The following is a 16,323-nucleotide window of genomic DNA, read 5'->3' as shown; positions in this document are numbered from 1 at the left end:
CCTGGTCTATGGAAAAGTTGGCAACCCCAGTGGCAGTGCTGCGTGTTGCCTCGAAGAAGACCTGGTTTTGATTCCTGGCTCTGGTCTTCCATTTCCTAGGCCAGCTAGGGATGTCGAGGTTGCTGCCGAGACAGAAGTCACAGATCCAGCCATCATACAGCAGCAACGCCTGTTGGCCGGGCTTGGGGGGGGTACATGCAGATCAGACCTTGTGGTCTCCATGCCCTGTCACTGCAGTGGCTGTATAAAACAGAGGGAAAACAGCAGCTGGTTCCGAATGAAAGCTCATGGCACCATAGCCCAGTGAAGGTCGGTTCTGACTGAGCCGAGCAGGAAACTGCCAGCCCTAAAAACTCAAACCCAGTAAAATAGAAAGTTCATGCACCTGCTCTGCCTCCTGTCCTATGCCAAAGAATTTCAAGAAACAATATTGAATTTCAGGGCTGCTCCTCACATTGTTGGTGTGAAGGTTTCCCACACCTGTCTGCATAAATGCAGGCTTCTGACTTCAATTCCAGGTGAGAAACTAGATGGATTTTTCAGCAAGTGCCTCTTCTAAGTGCAAAGCCATGCTTGTCTTTCCACCACATTCCAAGGACGTTTTAAATCCATTTCTGGCACAGTGTACGGCCTACTATATCGTTGCTTGTACAATTGCTATGTCTAGTACTTGCATGATACATGGGTTTTTTTTCCTTATGTCAGATCCATGGTATGTACTATGATGAATAGTAATTTAACAACTGAGAAAAAAAATCCCTATACTGCATGCCTCTTTCTTTCCTTATTAATCCTTAGAACGAATTAATAAGACAAGTCCATCTGGTTCATTCTTGGTATATTAACAGAGTTGTTTGTATACCAGAGTACTTCAGTGTATCACTCTCTCTTGAGATTCGTAGATTAGTGATGTGAGCGAGCCTTTAGTGAAGAGCGCGGAAGCTTAAACCCTCAAAATATATTTTAAATGTTAACCACACTCTACACAGAGTCCTGAATCCTTAAAAGACTGCTTATCAGAAAATCACTGGTTTTAATTACGAAATCAGATTTTTTATAAAATGAATATAGCCTATGTGTATTTGATTGACAGTATATATCCACTTGTTCATTTCCCTTCATTCACATAAAGATCTATATTTGCTATTGTACAAAATGGTTATTTCTTCATTAAATATACTTAAACATTAGGGCACTGGAGAACCTGAAGAATAAGCCAACCTTTTCCAGTCCAAGTGCATCCCTTATTTTCCCATCATCCCTGGCATATGCTTCAAATGTGAAGTCTCATGTGTGTAGGGACCTTCTAGGTGTCCACTATCCAACTGATCCTAGCTTAAGCCCTAGGCTAGAATTAGGTAGGAGAGGTAGTTTGCAAACCATCCCTTGTAGGCTCTTCCTGTGAGAGTGCATGGATTGGTCATCAGCTTGCACAAAGGCAGGTAGAGCACAAGGAACAGTGTGGTTTTTTTTTGTTTGGAGGTTTGGAATATCAAGAGATGTTTGGAGATTTCCCCATTTTTATGCCCCCACAGCCTGATACCAGGGGAAGAGACATATTTCTGATCAGTTCCTCCTTGGTCGGGCCAGGAGTGTCTCTGGGAGTAGAAGAACAGCTTTTTGAGAGTCTGCATTTGGGGTGCAGAAATGCAAAGGAGCTGTATGTGCTGGGGGGATGTAAGTCTAATGTGCACGGACTGGGAAAGAGACTTTAGGGTGATGGCATTTAATGATTTGAAGGCGGCAAAGCAACGTGACAAGGCAGTGGCTAAGGCCAGAGGGATGCTGAGCTGCATAGAGAGACATAACCAGCAGGAAATAGGAGGTGATAATCCCGCTGTACAAGTCATTGGTGAGGCCTCATCTGGAGTACTGTGCTTAGTTCTGGAGACAGTATCTCAAAAAGGATGGAAGCAGTCCAGAGAAAGGTGTCCAAAATGGCATGGAGTCTGCAGCAAAAGAATTGTAAGATGAGATTGAAAGACCTAAGATGTATAGACTGGAGGAGAGAAGGGACAGGAGGGATATGATACAGATTTTTAAATACTTGAAAGGTATTAATAATGCACAGGAATCAAACCTTTTTTGATGATTTATTGATTTTTTTTATATATCTTCATTCAGACAAGCCATCATAATGGTTCACAAATATCATAGAAACAAGAAATACAAATATTTGCATAAAGGATTATAAATAAAACAAATTATATAAGAAACAATAAATAAAAAACATATTACAAAATAAAACAAGATATATTACTTATTATAAGTAAAAATAAAAAGATAATATTATGATTAAAAGGTTCATACTGGGTGGAATATGTAGTGTGTTGTTTGGATGTTATCTTATTGTGACTCTTCAAATGTTTTAGTGAATAACCAGGTTTTTAAGTTCGTTCTGAATATCTTGGGGTTCGCTTGAGTGCATAAGGCAGCTGGCAATGAATTCCAGATTTTAGGGCCTGCTACAGAGATGGCTCTGTTTCGTACATCAGATAGATGAGCCGTTCTTATCGAGGGGATTGTTAACAAATCCTGATCAGCGGAACGAAGATTTCTACTAGGGAGGTGAAGCCTGATTGCGGCATTAAGCCAGTCTGTTTGTTCATTATTAATGATCTTATATATTAGATAAAGGATTTTAAATTCAATGCGCTGTTTTACTGGGAGCCAATGTAAAGATATCAATACAGGTGTAATGTGATCTATTTTCTTCTTCCCTGTCAGTAGTCTTGCTGCTGAATTCTGAAGAATCTGTAAAGGACGTAGTGTAGACGCTGGGAGTCCCAGTAGGATAGAATTGCAATAGTCTGTGTTGGCAAAGATTAATAGTTGTAATACGGTTCTAAAGTCGTTTAGAGACAGTAGTGGTTTTAGGCGTCTAAGGGTTAGTAATTTATGATAACCATCTTTTACTTTTAAGGTGATATGTTTTTTTAAATTAAGTTCAGCGTCCAAAAAGATTCCAAGGTCTCTGGTGAAGGTTGTTAATTCAGTTTTGGTCAGAGTGTTATCGACTTTGAGCAGTGGAAGTTTGTCAGTAACCATTTTTCTATCCAGAAAAACTATTTCTGTTTTGTTGACATTAAGAGTAAGTTTCATATGATTTAATAGGTTTTTGATTACCATTAGGTACATTGAGGTTGTTTTAAATGCCTTTTCAATGGAGTCTTGAATTGGTACCAGGAATTGGATGTCGTCGGCGTATATGAAGTAGGTTAAATCCATGCCTGCCATTAGATGACATACTGGTAACATATAGATGTTAAATACGTGGCAGACAATGAGGACCCTTGGGGCACTCCGGTTTCTAGGTTTATTTTCTTTAATGTGCAATTTTGAATTTTGACTTCAAAAGATCTATTGTTAAGGTAGCATAGGAACCATTTTAAAGTTGTGTCTGTTAATCCAATTTCTGTGAGTCGATGATGCTTCAAGAGGGTCAGATCAGGATCAACGACAGGAAGTATGGATGCATGGAATGCCTTCCCGGAAGAGTTAGTAAGGGCAAGGATGGTAAGACAATTCAGAAGGGCATGGGATAAACACAGAGGGTACCTAGTGGGTAAATGATGGAGACAAAGAAAAGGATAATCTGTGTTGACTGGGGTAACCTGCAAAGAACCACAATTACCCTAAAAATATTTTTAAAACAAAAGTTTCCTGGGCAGACTAGATGGACCACTTGAGACTTTTTCTACTGACATGCACAGTGTTACTATGTTACTCTATATGTTAGTGTTGTTGTGAAGAATTTTTGTTTTTGTGTGGTCTGGTCCTGCCTCAGAAGGACGTTCCCCCTGCCTGGAGAAGATCAGGATAAGGTGCTGTGATTCCCTGCCTGCAATACAAGGAGGAACAGCAGTGTTGCCAGGTAAGAAGAGAGCAGAAATGTTTAGATTTTTTCCAGTTTTGTTTGGGAGGCATTTTTGCCACCAGTTCCTGCTGTGTAGAAGGAGGGAAGATTTTGGTTTTTGTAATTTTGGGACTTTTTAACCCAGAAGTCCAGTGTAGCATCAGAGAAAGTGACAGGAGATCCCAGTGCCCGCTAGGAGCCTACATTCTATCACTCAGGGGTGCTGAATTTATTTCCTAGTGCCTGCTACCTGAAGGGACACTAACTCAGCTGTGCAGCTCTCAGACAAGAAGTACATTTTTGAAGTTTGTGACGATCATTTGAGATTTTTGTCGCTAATTGGATTGAAGATATTTTTGGTTGCAGTAAAATTTTTGTTGGAACACCCCACCAGCATATCCAGTGTCGTTTGTGAGAATGTAAGGTGCTCCTAAAAAGCAAGGACATCCCAATTGTGAGTACAGCGGAGATAGAAAGAAACGGAGAGACTTTTTTCACCCCTGGTCTGCTTTGGGTCTTAAGAACATAAGAACATGCCATACTGGGTCCATCAAGCCCAGCATCTTGTTTCCAACAGTGGCCAATCCAGGCCATAAGAACCTGGCAAGTACCCAAAAACTAAGTCTATTCCATGTAACCATTGCTAATGGCAGTGGCTATTCTCTAAGTGAACTTAATAGCAGGTAATGGACTTTTCCTCCAAGAACTTATCCAATCCTTTTTTAAACACAGCTATACTAACTGCACTAACCACATCCTCTGGCAACAAATTCCAGAGTTTAATTGTGCATTGAGTAAAAAAGAACTTTCTCCGATTAGTTTTAAATGTGCCACATGCTAACTTCATGGAGTACCCCCTAGTCTTTCTACTATCCGAAAGAGTAAATAACCGATTCACGTCTATCCTTTCTAGACCTCTCATGATTTTAAACACCTCTATCATATCCCCCCTCAGCTGTCTCTTCTCCAAGCTGAAAAGTCCTAACCTCTTTAGTCTTTCCTCATAGGGGAGCTGTTCCATTCCCCTTATCATTTTGGTAGCCCTTCTCTGTACCTTCTCCATCGCAATTATATCTTTTTTGAGATGCGGCGACCAGAATTGTACACAGTATTCAAGGTGCGGTCTCACCATGGAGCTTCACAGAGGCATGATATTTTTTGTTTTATTCACCATGCCCTTTCTAATAATTCCCAACATTCTGTTTGCTTTTTTGACTGCCGCAGCACACTGAACCGATGATTTCAATGTGTTATCCACTATGACACCTAGATCTCTTTCTTGGGTTTAGCACCTAATATGGAACCCAACATTGTGTAATTATAGCATGGGTTATTTTTCCCTATATGCATCACCTTGCACTTATCCACATTAAATTTCATCTGCCATTTGGATGCCCAATTTTCCAGTCTCACAAGGTCTTCCTGCAATTTATCACAATCTGCTTGTGATTTAACTACTCTGAACAATTTTGTGTCATCTGCAAATTTGATTATCTTACTCGTCGTATTTCTTTCCAGATCATTTATAAATATATTGAAAAGTAAGGGTCCCAATACAGATCCCTGAGGCACTCCACTGGCCACTCCCTTCCACTGAGAAAATTGTCCATTTAATCCTACTCTCTGTTTCCTGTCTTTTAGCCAGTTTGCAATCCACGAAAGGACATCGCCACCTATTCCATGACTTTTTACTTTTCCTAGAAGCCTCTCATGAAGAACTTTGTCAAACGCCTTCTGAAAATCCAAGTATACTACATCTACCGGTTCACCTTTATCCACATGTTTATTAACTCCTTCAAAAAAGTGAAGCAGATTTGTGAGGCAAGACTTGCCTTGGGTAAAGCCATGCTGACTTTGTTCCATTAAACCATGTCTTTCTATATGTTCTGTGATTTTGATGTTTAGAACACTTTCCACTATTTTTCCTGGCACTGAAGTCAGGCTAACTGGTCTGTAGTTTCCCGGATCGCCCCTGGAGCCCTTTTTAAATATTGGGGTTACATTTGCTATCCTCCAGTCTTCAGGTACAATGGATGATTTTTATGATAGGTTACATATTTTTACTAATAGGTCTGAAATTTCATTTTTTAGTTCCTTCAGAACTCTGGGGTGTATACCATCCTGTCCAGGTGATTTACTACTCTTCAGTTTGTCAATCAGGTCTACCACATCTTCTAGGTTCTCCGTGATTTGATTCAGTCCATCTGAATCATTACCCATGAAAACCTTCTCCATTACGGGTACCTCCCCAACATCCTCTTCAGTAAACACCGAAGCAAAGAAATCATTTAATCATTCCGCGATGGCCTTATCTTCTCTAAGTGCCCCTTTAACCCCTCGATCATCTAACGGTCCAACTGACTCCCTCACAGGCTTTCTGCTTCGGATATATTTTTTAAAGTTTTTACTGTGAGTTTTTGCCTCTACGGCCAACTTCTTTTCAAATTCTCTCTTAGCCTGTCTTATCAATGTCTTACATTTAACTTGCCAACGTTTATGCTTTATCCTATTTTCTTCTGTTGGATCTTATCTCCCCGCTCCCCACACACACACACCAGAAAGGACCCCAGCACCTGTTTCTATGTATGATATTGTGTTTTGTCCTATTCTGTTTGTTCTATTTGCTTTTTATTTGTTCATTTTGCTTTATCTATTGCCACTTCCCATTATAATATAATAGTATAAATATTAGGGATGTGAATCATTTTTTGACGATTTAAAATATCGTCCGATATATTTTAAATCGTCAAAAATCATTAGAGGCGATATATAATAGGACTTCCCCCGATTTATCGTCAAAAATCGTAAATTGGGGGAAGGGGGAGGGCGGGAAAACCGGCACACTAAAACAACCCTAAAACCCACCCCGACCCTTTAAAATAAATCCCCCACCCTCCCGAACCCCCCCAAAATGTCTTAAATTACCTGGGGTCCAGTGGGGGGGTCCCGGTGTGATCTTCCACTCTTGGGCCACGGGTGCGTTGATAGAAATGGCGCCGGCGCTACCTTTGCCCTGTCATATGACAGGGCAAAGGTAGCGCCGGCGCCATTTTGGTTCCTGTCCCCGGACGTCACGAGCGTAGGAGATCGCTCCCGGACCCCCGCTGGACCCCCAGGGACTTTTGGCCAGCTTGGGGGGGCCTTCTGACCCCCACAAGACTTGCCAAAAGTCCAGCGGGGGTCCGGGAACGACCTCCTGCACTCGAATCGTGTTGCCATAATGAAAAATGGCGCCGGCCGGCACCATTTTGCAGTACGGCAATATGGTGCCGACCGTATGGCCGGCGCCATTTTTCATTGCGGCAACACGATTCGAGTGCAGGAGGTCGTTCCCGGACCCCCTGCACTCGAATCGTGTTGCCGTAATGAAAAATGGCGCCGGCCATACGGTCGGCACCATATTGTCGTACTGCAAAATGGCGCCGGCCATACGGCCATACGGCCGGCGCCATTTTTCATTATGGCAACACGATTCGAGTGCAGGAGGTTGTTCCCGGACCCCCGCTGGACTTTTGGCAAGTCTTGTGGGGGTCAGAAGGCCCCCCCAAGCTGGCCAAAAGTCCCTGGGGGTCCAGCGGGGGTCCGGGAGCGATCTCCTACGCTCGTGACGTCCGGGGACAGGAACCAAAATGGCGCCGGCGCTACCTTTGCCCTGTCATATGACAGGGCAAAGGTAGCGCCGGCGCCATTTCTATCAACGCACCCGTGGCCCGAGAGTGGAAGATCACACCGGGACCCCCCCACTGGACCCCAGGTAATTTAAGACATTTTGGGGGGGGTTCGGGAGGGTGGGGGATTTATTTTAAAGGGTCGGGGTGGGTTTTAGGGTTGTTTTAGTGTGCCAGTTTTCCCGCCCTCCCCGATTTACATGATATTTAAAAAAACAAAACCGCGACGATCCGATTCCCTCCCCCCCCAGCCAAAATCGATCGTTAAGATGATCGATCAAACGATTCACATCTCTAATAAATATAGTATTAATTTCTTTCTTAAAACCATCTATTCAGTTTGCTCTGCTTTTTTTCTCTTTGAAGACTTTGTAGCACGTGGACTATTGGACCTACACAGGTCTCTACTTCAGATCGGAGGTCCTGCGAGTTCATAAATACTCCATTATCATGTTTGTTGAGCCTTAACAAGCTATCACAACCTATAAAGACTCTGGTTTTCTCCAGGGGCAATGTGGCTATTACAGTTATATTCTCTTTTCAATTTTTCTCCTTTGCAACTCTGCACACTTTACGCCATACTTCTTTAGCTGTGCCTTTTCTTTTGCTCCATTTCTCAACTCTCTATTTTACCATCTTTCTTCTTCTTCCTTTCCTCATTCTACCCCCCATCAGTGGTGATTTGTTGCCAGGTCACCAACCTGGGACCTTTTTGAACTTGCTTCATTCTCCCCATTGGAAAATGAATTTACTACTGACCCTTATCAAGCTCCCTTCCCACCTCATGGTTCCCCATCTAATACTCTTCCCTTACCATATGCCCCTCTACCAACTTTCCCTGTTGTAATTTTCCTGGCACCCTGGTTCCTCCTCTGGGATTTTCACCATCATCACACGTGCACTCTGTTCTCACCTCCACTAAATATCCCTCCCTCCCCTGTGTCTTTCATCTCTCTCCATTGTGCACATGCATCTGCAATGGTGGTGGGGGGGGGGGGGGGGGGGGGGGGGGAGCTGTGGCAATCAGCACTACAAGGAGAGTTTTCCACTGTTCCCACCGGTAGTGGGCTGATGGATTCAATCGTACTCAGACATAAACTTTACAGTGAGCCACAGTTCAGGTATAGGCAATTCAGGGTTAAGATTCAAAACCTTGAAACTCTGGGATAAACCCAAAGAGTTCACAGCTAACGAAAATACATAATCCACAACGGGAAAGGATCAACTAATCCACCGAGGGGGATACCTAACATCTAGAGGTCAATATTCAAATGCTAGATAGCTGGAGAAGTAGGACTTATCTGCATATCTAGCAGCCATTGAATATCTGATTATAGTCAGCAGCCGCTAGATAGCCGGAGAAGTCACTTATCCGGCTATCTAGTTATTTTATTTATTTATTTATTTATTTAATTCTTTTATATACCGACCTTCATGACGAATGTCATATCAAATCGGTTTACATGGAACTAGGGGATAACACTCTTAACAACCATATAACAATAGAGCAATCAGAGGAGGCAAAGTTACATTTAACAAGGAGATCAAACTTGGGAATTGAAGAAAAAGAGAGGAAAGGGAGAGACAACCATTAAGAGTATAAGAGGGCTTAGCAACGTATATTACAAGGTAGGCTTAAGTTGTAAAGTTCCTAAAGCGGAACGATTATGGGAACGCTTGGCGAAATAGCCAGGTCTTGAGTTTTTTTTTTAATGTTTGTAGGCAGGGTTCCTGTCTGAGGTCTGGTGGCAAATTGTTCCAGATAGTGGGTCCTGCTATCGAGAATGCTCGTTCTTTGGTGGCGGAGAGGCGTGTGGCTTTGGTTGAGGGGGCTTGAAGAGATCCTTTGTATATTTCTCTGATGGGTCTGGATGAGGTGTGGAGTTTGAGGGGGATCTGGAGGTCCAACAAGAGTTGTTTGTGGATAGTTTTGTGGATTATGGTGAGGGATTTGTGTAAGATTCTGTAGTTTATTGGTAGCCAATGTAGGTTCTGTAAGATGGGGGTGATGTGATCTCTGTGGTTTGTATTAGTCAAGACTCTAGCTGCTGCAGTTTGGAGCATCTGTAGTGGTTTTGTGGTGGAGAGAGGAAGTCCCAGAAGAAGTGTGTTACAGTAGTCGATCTTGGCAAAGAGCGTGGTTTGGAGGACTGGATAAGTTAGCTGGATAAGCTGTGGGCGGGCAATGGATGGATTGGGGGAGGGGTGCTACTTAGCTGGATAAGTTATCCGACTAAGTAGCAATATTCAGCCTTAGACAGATAACTTATTCAGCTAAGTTAAACCTTCTCAATAGCAGGACTAAACTTAGATAAGACTTGGGTTGGGTGAGAGTGGCCTCAGGGAGAGAGAGGAACTTGGAGGATGTAAAGGGGTTTTATGATTGAAGGATCCAAATTGTGTTCAAGTGTAGACTGGGAGTATGTTATGCCAAACCTTGGGGGTACCAGATAGTTTTAATAGTGTTTGTTTTACTCTGACTACGTATCCTATGAACTCTGAGAATTCAGTACAGACTTTTTAACCCTCTATTAAAATATAGATAGTTGCCGGCTGGAACATGCAGATAAACAGAGGTAGGAGTTTAATTAAGCCTGTGAGTGGTGTGATTTTGTTTGTGAAACTTTATGCGTGTCAGCAGTAATTGAGAATCAGGGGGACCAGGTTAATGGAGAGAAGGATAGGCAATGCTCTCCCTGTACCAACCAGGAACAGTTATTCTGCCCCACTGTTTCTGACGGGGACCATCTCATCATGTGCATAACCCAAACTGTTGAACCCACAAAATAAATTAGAGATTGACCCTCACCATATGGGGAAAGATCCTCTCAACATTTTATGTGCCCAGTTGGTGGGTCACACCAGATTCAAATCCAGCCTGAAAACTCATCTCTTCAAAGCTACTTTTAATACATGCACTCCATATATTATCATGTAGTTAATTAAATCTATAGTTTTGCGTATTTAAGTAGAGTTTGTTGTTATTGATGATGTTCTAGTTAGATTTATTTGCTGTTTGCTATTTAATCAGAAATTTATATGAGTGGTCCTCACAGATTAGGTGATTACAACGTGTTTTAAATACATACTTACATACATTCCTCCTGCTCATGTAACTGATTTATCAATGTGGGCTCTAGAATGGAGAGTGAATTTCTCAGTTTCTTAAACAGGACTGGGGAGGATATTCCATATCTACTTCACTACACAAGAAAAGAGTGATTAGCTATAATGTAGATAACCAGAGTTCTCCTTAAAACATTTCCCAAAATTCATATTTGATGATACTCAAAAGCTGCTCCCACATTCCTTAAGGCCTCTGTTTGTTTTGTCTTCATGGCTGGATTTAGGAATAAGCAATATATAGGCAAGAGCCTAGGGCACAAAATTCTGAATGCACTCAAAAACTGGGTCTGCCCCGCTGCGCTTTCATTTCTACCCATGGGCACCGTAATCTTAAATCCAGCCCTGTCTGCGTATATCTAGCGTGCTCTGTACAAATGATAATAAGATTAGTAATAAATCCACCACTCGACCGCTGTTTCAAATGTAACAGAAGAAGCAAATTTGTTGAGCGGAGTCCGCTCTCTTGGCTGCAGTCACTTGCTAAGCACTCCTCACCTCAGGCACGTACGAAAATACGCAGAAGGCTGGAGAAGGGGGCGAAAGAGACGTAATTATTTCCTTGACCTTGTCAGATGATTGCTCATCCATCAACCAGTTTCAACAAGGGAAAACAATATAGTAATAAAGGCAAATTAATTAGCAGCTTTGCATGAAGTCAAAACGCTCTGTAGCCTGTGACCCTGGCACCAAATCTCCACATTCAAAACATTCCTGAGAGCAAACGGGGAGCTCTGCTTCCCTCCCCTTCCTGCCACTCTGCCTGCAGTTATACACTGCTGCTGCTGATATCCTCGCCCATGTAGCTTCTGGTTCAGTACAGGATTTACAACAGTGTTGGGTTTTTTTGCAAAATCATTACTATGCAAGTTCAGTGTCACTGCTTACTGTAGGAAGCTGTGATTTTAGAAACAGAATCTCTTTCAAAACAGTCCTTTCTTCATAGCTTTCAATGTGGTACTTCAGCCATGGCTTCTAACAATATTACATGCATGACATTCCTGACATGTATTTATTTTAGCTCTCAGTTGTTCACTAGTAGCTCAAGGTGAGTTACATTCAGGTACACTAGGTATTTCCTTGTCCCCGAAGGCTTAAAATCTAAGGGGGGGGGGGGTGTCAATTACTAAGCCATGGTATTTTCCCCCACAGTAACATAGGGCACAAATGCCATTCAATAGCAGCCCCTATACATGGGGGCTGCCATCGTCTTAAAAGGTCATAGCAGTCCACATGACCTGCCCCCCCCCACCCCTATCACTGTGTGTAATCTCCTGGGAGGGGGGGGGGATCTTGTGAGATTACCATCTATCTCACCACCACCTCTAGAGACAGCCCTCATTAAAAAAAAAAAAAAAAAAACATTTAAATTTTAATGTCACACCTAGAATGCCCTTTCACCACCCAACCCCATCCCTTTTAAATAAATTCCCGCCCCCCCCCCACCCCAGCAGTAGAATTCCTCCAAATCTCCCATCACCCATCTCCATTCATTATGGTGCTAGCTGGCTGTGATACAAATTATATTCCTATCACGTGATGGGGCATAACTTGTATCATGTCCGGCGCCATTGTGAAGGAGATGGCAATGGGCCCGGAGCTTAGGGGGATATGAATCTCACTAGGGCCACCAGATATGCCCAAGGAGGTGGGGCTACCATGGGTCAGGGGGGATGGGCATTTGCTATGCGACAAACTTTTAAACAATTTTTTTACATGAGGGCAGGGGTCTCACAAGACCCCAAAAGGAAAGGTTACATATGGTAGGGGAGAGGTCCTGAGTTATAGCTAATTTTCGTGAAAATAATGCAGCTTGTGATTTGCTAAGCATCTCAGTACCATTTATTTCAAGATTATTGGTTAAATAAATATGTTATTGAAAAAAAGATGTGGTAAACGGCTAGCACAGTTTAGTAAATGGGGCCCTAAGTTTGTACCTGAAGCAATAGAAAGTGAAGTGACGTGCCTAAAGGGATTTGAACGGTGGCTTCTCTAGTTCTTAGTCTGCTGCTCTTATCACTAGACTACTCCTCTTCTCAGGGCTAGTACTGATTGTGGGAAAACATGATATGTGAGAAGGGAAAAATGATTGTTTTTCTCTGAAAAAAAATAATTATCTTCATTATCCCAGTGAGTGAGCAGAATGGTTTTATTATAACAGTAACCTTTTTGGAGGCCAATGGTTTCAGGGCATTTTCCAGAAGAAGCACAAGAGAATGAGTTTGGAGGCTGAAACTTGGCTGCCTTCAGTCAGGAATTAGCAGACTCAGAGCGCGAGGTAGTGAAGTGATTTTACAAATTTGTGTCCTTGGAGAAATACTTAGTACAACTGGCCTAGAGTGGTTTCAAGTATTAAAAAAGCATGGCCTACTGGAAATGCAGGGAGATGGTTTGGAAACGCTAGGAGATGGATTCCATGTTGCTTCACTCTGTTTAAAGACTTTCTGACTCCCACTGTACCCTTCAGCCTAAAGTTTAAGCTCTTGTTACAAGATTAGAAGCCCAGCAAGGCCTTCTAATGGTAGGAGATACTCTTCTGACAATAATCCTACCGCTGCGGTTGTTTCATGTGGAAGATGATGTGTGGTGCGGGTGCCCCTTCCTCGCACCGTGAGGAAGGAAAAGAGATGGTGCGCAGCCCTGTGTTTCTCCCATCCCAGCAGAGGAGAGAAGCAGATGGAATGGTGCTCTGTACCGCCACTCGTGGGATGGAGCACTAGTGGCAGGGAAGCAGGATTCTGAAAAGAAGTGCATGCAAACATTTAAAAGTGGAGGGAAACAGAGAACAGGATCTGAGTGGACAAAGGAAAAGACTGCCAGATCAAGAAAAACAAATTTAGACTCTTAGGTAGAAAGCTGAAATCCAGAACCTCCAGGGTAGCGTTCTCTGAAATGCTCCCTGTTCCACGCGCAGGTCACCAGAGGCAGGCAGAGCTCTGGAGTCTCAGTGCATGGATGTGACGATGGTGCAAGGAAGAGGGATTCAGTTTTGTTAGGAACTGGGGAACCTTTTGGGGAAGGGGGGAGTCCTTTCCGAAGGGATGGGCTCCACCTTAAACAGGGTGGAACCAGACTGCTGGTGCTAACCTTTAAAAGGAGATAGAGCAGCTTTTAACTAAATCAAAGGGGAAAGCCAACAGTTGCTCAGCAGTGCATGGTTGGAGGGAAGTATCTTTAAAGGATACTAAGGAAGCATTAGAGTTAGGGGATCCCAACAGAGAGGTTCCACTAATAACAAAAGTATTCCAAGTGCATGTAATTAAAAACTCACCTGAGTAAAAAATTCCAATTTATCCCTAAGAACTGAAAAGCAGAAATGTTAATACAAACAAAAAACACACTTTGAAATATTTGTATGCTAATGCCAGAAGTCTAAGAAGTAATATGGGAGAATTAGAGTGTATAACAGTGAATGATGCCATAGACTTAACTGGGACAATACAGAACAAGAAAACAACCTCTTATGTGAGAAAAACAATGTATACAATATTAAATCCTTATTTCTCACTTATGTTAAGCTCTTAAGACAGATACACTGTAGAGATGTGAATCGGAACCGGAATCGGTTCCGGTTCTGATTCAAATCGTGCAATTTTTTTCGTCTGGCCCGATCGCGGTTTTGTTTATCGGCTGCGCCCGATCCAATAAACAAAAAACCCACCCCGACCCTTTAAAACTGCTCCCTTAGCCTCCACCACCCTCCCGACCCCCCCCCAAAAATGTTTTAAAATTACCTGGTGGTCCAGTGGGCCCTGGGAGCGATCTCCCACTCTCGTGCCATCGGCTGCCACTAATAAAAATGGCGCCGATGGCCCTTTGCCCTTACCATGTGACAGGGTAACCATGCCATTGGCCGGCCCCTGTCACATGGTAGGAGCACTGGACGGCCGCCGCCATTTTAAAATGGCACGGTTACCCTGTCACATGGTAAGGGCAAAGGGCCATCGGCACCATTTTTATTAGTGGCAGCCGACGGCCTGAGAGCGGGAGATCGCTCCCGGGGCCCACTGGACCACCAGGTAATTTTAAAACGTTTTTGGGGGGTCGGGAGGGTGGTGGAGGCTAAGGGAGCGGTTTTAAAGGGTCGGGGTGGGTTTTTTGTTTATTGGCCGACAGCCCGAGTGCGAGAGAACCCTCCCGGGACCCCCGCTGGACCACCAGGTAATTTTAAAATGTTTTTGGGGCTGTCGGGAGGGTGATGGAGGCTAAGGGAGCAGTTTTAAAGGGTCAGGGTGGGTTTTTAGGTTGTGTCCTAACTCCCGTTAGTGTGCACTAACCCGATTAATGATTTTTTCATGATAAATCGGTGGAATTTCTATTGTATCGCACTCTTTAACGATTAATGATGATTTAAAAAATATCGGACGATATTTTAAATCTTCAAAAAATGATTCACATCCCTAATACACTGTGTAAAATCCTGCAACCTTCATAAATGCACGCTGGTTCCCATGAATGTATCGGGAAACCTTCTGGAGCTTGAAATCGCTTCAACGTGCTAGCGGTTGAATCATTAGTTGCTTATGGATTAAATGTCTCTTATATAGCCGGTGTGTAAACTCAGCTGTTTGCAAGTTAGAAATATACTTAACTTGAATATGATGACAGAGAAATATCTTCCGCATTAATTCATTGTAGAATGCCGCATTAGGTGATGTTCAAAGTGAAGTTCCCTTTCAGGTACAAGTCTGCAATGTGCCGATATGGCTATTTAAATGCCTGTCCTGTCAAAGGGTTCCTTTCCGGTCCTCATGCCACTCGCTGACATAAACACCCGACTCTGCAGGGTGTTAATGTCAGAAAAATCCTCCTGCGGTGACAGGAGGATTTTTCAAAATCAGTGCCGATCTCAAGATTACAATTTGCTTGCTGCACCCCTGAGGAAGGAAAAATGGCGCCGGCCATACGGTGTATGGCCGGCGCCATTTTCCGTATGGAAAAACGATTCGACTGCAGGAGGTCGTTCCGGACCCCCGCTGGACCCCCAGGGACTTTTGGCCAGCTTGGGGGGGCCTCCTGACCCCCACAAGACTTGCCAAAAGTCCAGCGGGGGTCCGGAATGACCTCCTGCAGTCAAATCGTGTTGCCGTACGGCGCCATTGTCATATGACAGGTCAAACGTAGCGCCGGCGCCATTTCTACAACGCACGGAGGTCCGAGAGTAAAAGATCACACCGGTACCCTTCCTCTGGACCCCAGGTAATTTAAGGCATTTTGGGGGGGTTCGGGAGGGTGGGGGATTTATTTTAAAGGGTCGGGGTGGGTTTTAGGGTTGTTTAAGTGTGCCGGTTTTCCCGCCCTCCCCCTTCCCCTCCCCCTTCCCCCGATTTACGATTTTTTGACGATAAATCGGGGGAATTGTTATTGTATCGCGGCTCTAACGATTTTTGACGATTTAAAATATATCGGACGATATTTTAAATCGTCAAAAAACGATTCACATCCCTAATTACTATGCATTGTACATTTGACAAAAGAAAGAGGAATCAATTGGAAGGGGTAAGATGGGTAACGGGAGGGATGGGTAAGGGATGGCAGGGCCCACGGGAGCTATGGGAGAGTGTGGTGTATTTGTTTAAATTTCTTGGCAAATAGTGTGCAGTATTTGTTAATAGTATGTACTATTTGCTGAAATGAAAAGAAAATAGTTTTTGGTTTGTTTTTTTTAACCAATTA

At 43.3% G+C, this 16,323-nt stretch overlaps 1 long non-coding RNA gene across 2 annotated transcripts in view; it reads left to right on the top strand.

The window, feature by feature from the left end:
* LOC115098145 overlaps positions 1–16,323 on the top strand; it is a 105,259-nt gene that overhangs the window by 77,279 nt on the left and 11,657 nt on the right. For both annotated transcript variants that reach the window (XR_003858432.1, XR_003858431.1), the window contains one exon: positions 3,788–3,874. This is a non-coding gene — a long non-coding RNA (uncharacterized LOC115098145). The remainder of the gene's footprint in view (positions 1–3,787; positions 3,875–16,323) is intronic.

The sequence above is a fragment of the Rhinatrema bivittatum genome, chromosome 1 (assembly GCF_901001135.1).
Source record: "Rhinatrema bivittatum chromosome 1, aRhiBiv1.1, whole genome shotgun sequence".
Taxonomy (NCBI): Eukaryota; Metazoa; Chordata; class Amphibia; order Gymnophiona; family Rhinatrematidae; genus Rhinatrema; species Rhinatrema bivittatum.
This window is presented reverse-complemented; position numbering and strand designations above follow the sequence as displayed.